A 9757-nucleotide genomic window follows, 5' to 3' on the forward strand; every position below is an offset into this window, starting at 1 on the left:
CCTTCTGTTTCTCTCATTACAGATACGTTGGTTTCCTTAATAGTATCACACATTTCTCTGAGGCTCTGTTAACTTTTTTAAAGAATAATTAGTAGACTTTATTTTTAGTACAATTTTAGGTTTACAGAATGTCATGCGCGTCGTGTGAAGAGACCACCAAACAGACTTTCTGTGAGCAACATGGCTGTTTATTTCACCTAGGTGCAGGCAGGCTGAGTCCAAAAAGAGAGTCAGCTAAGGGAGATAAGGGTGGGGCCGTTTCATAGGATTTGGGTAGGTAAAGGAAAATTACAGTCAAAAGGGGGTTGTTCTCTGGCGGGCAGGAGTGGGGGTCACAAGGTGCTCGGTGGGGGAGCTTTTTGAGCCAGGATGAGCCAGGAAAAGGAATTTCACAAGATAATATCATCGCTTAAGGCAAGGACCGGCCATTTTCACTTCTTTTGTGGTGGAATGTCATCAGTTAAGGCGGGGCAGGGCATTTGCACTTCTTTTGTGATTCTTCGGTTACTTCAGCCCATGTGGGCGTATAAGGGCAAGTCACAGGGGATGCGATGGCTTCGCTTGGGCTCAGAGGCCTGACACAGAATATTTAAGGATATAGTACGAAGACTTCCATATACCCACTCCACCCAATTCCTCTACCCTAGCACACAATTTCCCCTATTATTAACAGTTTGCACTGGTATGGCACATGTGTTACTGTTGATGAACTAATATTCGTACAATATTATTAACTATAATCAGTAGTTTACCATAAGTTTCTATGAACTCTAAGTTTAAAACTGTTTATACTTTGTGTTATACAGTTCTATGGGATTTGACTAATTATGAAACATACCTATTACTGCATTTTCATACAGAATATTTTTACCATCCTAAAAATCCCTTGGGCTTAACCTGTGTATCTCTCTCCCACCTTCCACCAAACCCCTGACAACTACTGGTCGTTTTACTGCCTCTATTGTTTTGCCTTTCCCATAATGTCATATAGTTGAAATCATAATATGTAGCCTTTTTCAGATAGTCTTTTTTCTTTTTTTCTTTTTTTCTTTTTTTTTTTTTTGAGATGGAGTCTCACTCTGTCGCCCTGGCTGGAGTGCAGTGGCGCCATCTCGGCTCACTGCAAGCTCCGCCTCCCGGGTTCAAGCCATTCTTCTGCCTCAGCCTCCCTAGAAGCTGGGACTACAGGTGCCCGCCACCTCGCCCGGCTAGTTTTTTTTTTTTTTTTTTTTTTTTTTTTGTATTTTTTAGTAGAGACGGGGTTTCACCGTGTTAGTCAGGATGGTCTCGATCTCCTGACCTCGTGATCCACCCGTCTCGACCTCCCAAAGTGCTGGGATTACAGGCTTGAGCCATCGCGCCCGGCAGATTGTCTTTTTTCACTCAGCAATATGAGTTAAGTCTTCCCCAATGTCTTTTCATGGCTTGATAGCTTATTTCTTTTCTCCCTCTGTTCTTCAAGTTGTGTAATCAATTTTGATCTATCTTCAAGTTTACAAATTCTTTCTTCTGCCGTTCAAATATACTGTCGAGCCCCTCAAGAGAATTTTCATTTTCATTTTATTTTTCTCTTCCAAAATTCCTACTTTGAAAAATCATTTCTCTTTATTGTTGTTTTTTATTTGATACAACTTTCACATTGTACCTTCTTTTGCTCTTCAAATCGTGATTTCGGTTTTTTTTTTTTTTTTTTTTTTTTTTGACCTTTTTTATAATGGCTTCTTTGAAGTTTTGTCTGTTAAATTCAACATCAGGTTTATCTTACAGGTATTTTCAATTGCCTGCTATATTTTCAGCATATTGATCATGCTTTGCTGTTTTGTTTTTGTTTTTGTTTTGCATGTGTTGCAATATCTTGATGGAAACTGGACATTTTAGATTATATATTGTAGCCACTCTGAGTACCACCTCCACCTTTCTAGGGCGTATTATTGTTATTTTATTGTCTGTTTATTTAGTAACTAGATAGGCTATTTTAGCAGTATCTATTTTCCTCTCCTATTGTTAAATTTATGATAACCGTCAGGGGCTGCAGCCTTGGATGGGCCTATGGTCACCTTGGGATAACTGGCTCTAACAGAGCTCTCTTTGACTATCACTTCCCTAATCACGCCCAGCTGTTAAGAGCCTTTAATTGCTGTCTGATTGCTCTGTTGTTTTCAATAGTATTCTAGGGCATAAATTGTTCTGCATACTAACACTATCAAACTAAAGTCAGTGTTTCAGATTTGCTCTGACCTCAGGAAAGATTTTCTTAGATATCTCTTTCCCCGTTTTTCTGGAAAATCCCCTCATCCACAGTTTAATCTATATCTCCAATGAGTAGCTAGTATTTTCCCAATACCTTTCACCACAAACTTCATCCTTCTTGAGAATGCCCTCAGGATTAAACATCTTCACATTCAGTTGCAAATGAAGCCACTTGCTTTATAAAGAAACTAGGAGTTACCTGTTTTAAGGCCTGCTTCGACCTTCAGGCAGAAGCACTGAGCCAAGGCTCTGGAAATTGGCAAAGGGTAGCAGATAGCGGGCAGTATGGAACAGCGATGTGCTAGTCTCTGAGTGACATCCCTGCTTTAGGAGCTGAACTTTAAGCAGAAGAAGAGACAGTAGTCTCAGTTAACCTCTGCTTGCTTCTCCTAGCATGAAACCATGGCCTTATAAATGGAAACAAGGAACCCCAGTAGTCTCAAAGGTGCTGTGCCCCAACAAGAGCCTCCGTTTTACCAGTGGAGGCTAGCAGGAGGAGGGAAACCTCCCTCTTGGCTAAACTTTCAAAGAACTTAGCCTCATCCACAGGTAGCTGAAGGCAGGGTGAGTAATGCTGAAATCCTCCCCTTTGCAGCAAGCTAGCCTTCCAAGCTAGGAACTGGGGGTAGGAAGAGCCTTGGGTTCTTGGCTACACTATACTGGAGTGAAGTTTTTGTCTTGCTGAGCTGATGGGGGAAGGAGAGAGTGGTCTTGGTTCAAATACTACAGACTCTCACTGTTTTTAGTGAATTTTGGCAGAATATCTTGAATAGTTGTGTCATTTGCTGTATACCCTTAGAACCATTTCTAGAGAATGTAAATAGTGTATATGTATATATACAGAAAGAGTTTAATTGAGGAAGGCCAGCCATGCCACTTAGGAGGTGGCAATCTCTCTGAAGACTCAGAGGTATTATAAATACAGTTTTGGTGCCGCAAAAGAAATAGCACTTGAATATAAAATTTTCTTTTTAATTCTCAGTAAAGCAAGTGACTTCTTTTTTTTTTTTTTTTTGAGACGGAGTCTTGCTCTGTCGCCCAGACTGGAGTGCAGTGGCCGGATCTCAGCTCACTGCAAGCTCCACCTCCCGGGTTTACGCCATTCTCCTGCCTCAGCCTCCCGAGTAGCTGGGACTACAGGCGCCCGCCACCTCGCCCGGATAGTTTTTTGTATTTTTAGTAGAGACGGGGTTTCACCAGGTTAGCCAGGATGGTCTCGATCTCCTGACGTCGTGATCCGCCCGTCTCGGCCTCCCAAAGTGCTGGGATTACAGGCTTGAGCCACCGCGCCCGGCCAGCAAGTGACTTCTATAGAAGGGTGCAATGGAGCAATGCACCCATGTTGTTTTGGAGCAGTCCTTACAGATGGAGTGACTTCTATAGAAGCAAGTGACTTCTATAGAAGGGTGCAATGGAGCAATCCTTACAGATGGAGCAATGGTGAGCACACACTTGGACAAGGGAGGGAAAGGGTTTCTTATCCCTGACGCACGTGGTCCCTGCTGCTGTGTCTTTCCCCTATTGGCTAGGGTTAGACTGCACAAGCTACTCTAATTCTGATTGGCTAATTTAAAGACAGTGACTGGGTGAGTGATTTGGCGGGAAAAATGGTTATGACAGAGCAGGTAAGTGGAATGAGTCAGAGTGGAGTAGGTAGTCAGAATGAGTCTGGGTGGAGCAGGTAAATCAAAAAAGGTTGCTTTACGAGGAAGTTAAGTTTAAAAGTAGAAGGCAAAGAATTGAACATACTGACATACTGATTCTTTGAAAAGAAATTTAGAACTCATATCTAACAGAGGTTAGGGGTTTTCAAGGATAGTTTGGTCAGCAGGGGACTAGGGAATGGGGAATGTTGATTGGTTGGGAATAAAATCATAGGGATATGGAAAACAGTCCTTGTGTGCTGAGTCAGCCTCTGGGTGGGGCCACAGGAGTAGTTGAGTCATGAGTTCAGAGTCCAGGTGGAGTGAGTCTGAAAGATATCTCAAACAACCAATCCGCCGGGCATGGTGGCTCATGCCTGTAATCCCAGCACTTTGGGAGGCCAAGGCGGGTGGATCACAAGGTCAGGAGATTGAGACCATCCTGGCTAACAAGGTAAAACCCCATCTCTACTAAAAATACAAAGACAAAATAAGCCGGGCATGGTGGCGGGCACCTGTTGTTCCAACTACTGGGGAGGCTGAGGTGGGAGAATGGCTTGAACCTGGGAGACAGAGCTTGCAGTGAGCAGAGATCACCCCACTGCACTCCAGCCTGGGTGACAGAGCTAGATTCCGTCTCAAACAACAATGACAACAACAATCTTAGGTTTTGTAATAGTGATGCTATCTATAGGAGTAATTGGGGAAGTCACAGATATTGTGACCTCTGGCCACATGATTCCTGAGCAGTAAGAGATTATAGAAACTACACCCACATCTTAGCAGAATTCGGGACCCTCTCATAATCCTAACCACGTGGTCTTTCATTCGTTTTACTTGCAAAGGCGGTTTATTAATAGTTTTGGAAAGGGCTATTATCATCTTTGCTTTAAGGTTAAATTATAAACTAAATTTCTCCCAAAGCCAGCTCAGTCTACACTCAAGAATAACCCACGATAACTTGAAAGTTAGAAGCAAACTAGAGTCAACTATATCAATTTCTCCTACTTTCATAATTTTGCAAAGGCAGTTTCAATCTTTCTCTTATCAAACTGATGCTTTCATCTGTAAATTCAACTTTGCCTGGCATTAAGACTGTGATTTCTGTTTTTCAGTTTGGATTAGCATTTGCTTATGCTTTTGACCCTTTTTTATTATTATGTTTCAGACCTGTCTTATGTATGCTACAGATAGCTGGATTTTGTTTCTTGGTCTTAACGTATAACCTTTTATTTTGAAATTTTCCTTTTATCTTCAATACCTAGCACCATACTTAGCATTTATTAACTGTTTAAGGAAGGAAGGTTGGTTTCTCTCCTGAGTTCTGGGCAGGGTGGGATCCCTCTAGGCCTCATTGGAGAGCCCCATGAGTAGCTAAATGCTGGATGCTGCTTAGAGATCACTAAGATCAACGTCTCTGAAAAAAAATATTAACAGTCTTATCGAAGTATAATTGTCATACAAGAAATAAGATCTGACATACATCTTTATGTCACATACACACACACACACACACACACACACAGACACACACACACACACCAGGAAACAATCACCACAATCAAGACAGTTAACATGTCTATGGCCCCCAAAAGTTTCCTTGTGTTTCTTCCCAAATGAATCATAACCACTGCCCTCATGTAGCATATGTGCTAGTGTTTATTTATCTTGATGCTGTATATATCTAATCAGGCCCAAATATAGAATAGCTCAATCAGGTCCTTTGGTGTCTTATGATATAATTATTTTAATGTCTTAGCCCAGTGGGCTGAGAGAAGAACTGAGCTTGCTTAAGGACTCAAGATCTATTTTCAATGACCTTCCCTAGTACTGGGTAAAATAATTAATGAAATTGTTCAAATCATCCATTTTTCTAGGAAAATGAAATCTCATGTATTTGATCTTACTACTTGCAGAACTACAACCCTCTGTTTCTCCTGACTTTTCCATATTTTAATATTTTCCTTTTGTACTCGTCCGAATGATTCTTTGAAAGAGAATGTTTTCGTGAGAATGAATAGGAGAAATAGGAGCCTTGTTAGGCATTGCCAGCTGCTCAATCTAGTTCTCCAAGGCCTCCAGAATAAATATATTTTTAAAACCTTCCAGAACATATTTGTTGAGAAGCGTCATGGCTGGCTAAGCTTGCCTATTTAGTATAACAGATGTTAATTTGTTTACCCAGAATAAAGGAAAAATCTAAGTATATTTGTTCATAGTGTCCCACGTGGATGACACAAGCATTTTTATTAGTCCAAACAGAGTTTGTATTTTATTTTTATGAGAATATTTTGCCTAATACATTTTATGTTCAAATATTATGAATTTATGGGATATTTCAAAAAAAAAACTAACAGGAATATGTAAAGTAGTTCCACTGAACCTAGAGTCCTCTGTTATGTGTAATTAATTTCAAATCTTGGTGGGGGTACAGGAGAGAGCTACTATTTTAATTGGCCAAGTGCACAGACTCTAGAACAAGATCGTCTGAGGTATGATAACTATCCTGCCTGTTACTACCCGTGTGACCTTGGGCAAATTGCCCAACATCTCTGAGAGATGATTCCACATCTTTAAAATGGAGACAAAACCTACCTCACAGAGTCTGTTTTTCACACTGCTATAAAGATACTATCTGAGACTGGTTATTTATAAACAAAAGAGGTTTAATTGACTCAGTTCCTCATGGCTAGAGAGGCCTCTGGAAACTTACAGTCACGGAGGAAGGTGAAGGGGAAGCAAGGCATGTCTTACAGGGTAACGGAAGAGAGACAGCACACAGGGGAAATGCCAGATACTTACCAAACAACCAGATCGCAGGAGAACTCACTCACTATCGAGAGAAAAACATGGGGGAAACCGCACCCCGGCATGATCCAATCACCTCCTACCAGGTCCCTCCCTCAACATGTGGGGATTACAATTTGAGATGATATTTGGGTAGAAAATCAGAGCCAGACCAAATCACAGAGTAATTAAGAAAATGAAGTGTGATGATACATTTACAATACTTATAACAGTGTCTGGATCACAATAAGTTTTATTTATGTTAACTGTTATTTTGTGTATAAAAATAATGCTATTTGAAATGAATGTTTTCCTTTATGTCATGATTCAAAAAGCAAGCCAAGTCAGTTATACATTTGATTTTGGAATTTAGCTTTAAATATACTAATATTAAAATATTATTATGTGGTTTACATTATTGTGGAATGTTTTTTCATCAGTTTGGGACACAATGACAACTCTAAATATGTTAGGCAGTGAAAGTCAAAAATAGTTGACTGTTTGGAGGGAGCTCTGTCCAGGAATGTTGAGTGAAAAAAAGAAAGCAGATATTAATTATTTCATGTTGTTCTACTGAATACTTGTTACTTAGGTAAACTCTCAGCTTTGTGGTCAGAAACCTTTGTTTTAGGTAGATCTGGCTATTTTTCCCAGTATTTCTTAGCCTAATGCATACATATAAAGGGCCTTTTGTAATCATCTGTTGACTAATTAAAGTGGCATATTCCTATGCTCCTTGATCCTCTGTACCCCTGAACCCCATGTGACCCTGTATGAGTAACGAGAGGAGGAGGGGCCATGATGGAGAATGTGGCAATGGTCATAAACATGTGCATGAGCTTGCTACTTGCTACTTCCTGTGATGATCATGCTCTGGAAATTGTCCCTTAATTCCAGAGGGCAGATGCTTATCAAATGGTACTAGTGGCCAAAACAGCAAGTACTCACCTGTGTCCATTTCTTTATTTTTATTTATTTATTTTTTTTTTTTGGCTCATAGCCACGTTATATCTCCCAGCCTCCCTTTCAGCTAGCTACAGTAATGTGATGAGTTCTGATCAATGGGATGTGAGTAGAGGCTGTGGATGCCTCACCCATTAAAAATATGGCATTCCTGATACTCATCCTGTTTTTCCCATCCACTGACTGAATAAGTGGATTTCAAGGACCTAGACAGGGGACACATATGGAAAAAGTCTGGGTTCCTTAAATAACAGATTAAGTATCTGATCTGTTTCAAATAATGCTCACCCCTTTATCACGGCTATTAGGAAGACTGTATCCAAGTCTATTGCTGGGTAAAATTATGAAGAAAACAACTTCTTATAAGAGAAGACAACTTTTTTTTCTCAGATTCTCTATACTCTTCTCCCTTTGATGACAATAATTAACACTTATTGAGTATGTATCAGACATTATGTTAATTTGTTCGTTAGTTCTAGATACTATGGCATTTACCCTCCATATCAACCATATACAGTATTATGCACACAACTGAAGGAATGAAGCACAGAGAGGTTAAGTTATGGATCACTAGTGGACAATGAATCAGGATTTGAACTCAGAAAATTCACACCTAATCATCGAACCAAATGACTCACCAATACACTCTAAGTGTCCAGTTTCTCTAGTTGTGCATACTGTCTACAGGACTTGCTGTCTCAGATGACTTCCCAAAGCACATAACTTTCCCCCCATTACGTCCTTCAAAACACCCTACCCTAAATCCCATTCTTCAAACATTTATTATGCAAATAAATTAATGGATTAATTAAAATTCTATTTTGAGCACTCACTATATTAAAAGGATTAGTGTTAACTGTAATGGGCTTGATAAACTTGGCAACCTGAATTCCAGAGAATTTCAGTCTCTTTATCATCTGGCCACCCTATGCTGATCTAAAACCAAGAAAGTTAGAGTCCTGGGGTGGGGTTTGGAGAATCTTCAGCCCATTATTCTTATGAGTAATATAAAGTATATCCAAAGGTATCAGAGAAGTAGGTCCAACTGAAGAGCAAAACGGGAAGGTCAGCAGTGAGTGGTGTTGGGAATCCACAATGAAATAAACAGGAGTTAGAAAGCTGGAGGTGGGAGAACAAAAACACGCGAAAAGAGGTAGGTGGTCTGGCATAATTCCAGAAATGAGTTCACAGTGCACTATACATTTTTCATCATCTCCTGGAGTATATCTATATGATGAATCTGGGATCGCTCAAAGGGTCTGGAACAAGTATGGGAAAATGTCATGTAATTGCATAACTGGTACATAGGGGAAAAGTAATGAATATGTTGATGGAAGTTCAGATAATGTAGTATGAGGGTAAATGTCTTCTGTCTGAAGGATATCCACACAGATTTTTTGAAAGAGGTAACTATGGTGTTGGGTTTTCCTGAATGCACAGAATTGGGAAAGTGGATATTGGAGAAAGGGCAAAAAAGGCACCATAATAGGTAGTGGAACCTGTATAAGCAAAGGCATAGAGATAGAAATGTTCAAGCTGTGCAACAGAAATAACACATTGTAGAATTTTCAAGTGTAAATTACACAAGGGGTAACACTAAGGGACAAAGGTGAGAACTAAACAAGGGAAATGGAGAGCTGGCAGGTTATCTGCAGTCATAGTGGATCCTATCAGAGAAGAAGAGCTCCTCAAGTAAAAGAATTTAGGGAAAGAAGGAAAGGGGCCAAGGATAGAAGAAAACTTTGGGAGAAACTTTAAATGTATTTGAAAAAGAGCTAAAGAAGAAGGACTCAATGGAGATTTTTAAGACATTGGGGTGGGGAGAAGAGAAGTTGCAAAGTGCTGACTAGTACTTTTTCACTGAACATTCGTCTCTCACCCGCAAGTGATTGGAGCTGTACCACGAACTGGATATAAAAGGCTTTGCACCAGAGTTCTTCCATGAGGCTCCTTCTAAGGCCAGAGGGATTAAGAAATAAATGACAATGATGAAGTGGAGGTGTGGGTCGAGGCTATTTTTCTCCAGAGAAGCACTTAGAGGCTCAGAGGAATTGCATAAGGGAGAGCAGATGCGTTTTTAATTTAGGGAACACTTGAACAGGTTTCCAGCCAGG

The sequence above is a fragment of the Piliocolobus tephrosceles genome, chromosome 20 (assembly GCF_002776525.5).
Source record: "Piliocolobus tephrosceles isolate RC106 chromosome 20, ASM277652v3, whole genome shotgun sequence".
NCBI lineage: Eukaryota > Metazoa > Chordata > Mammalia > Primates > Cercopithecidae > Piliocolobus > Piliocolobus tephrosceles.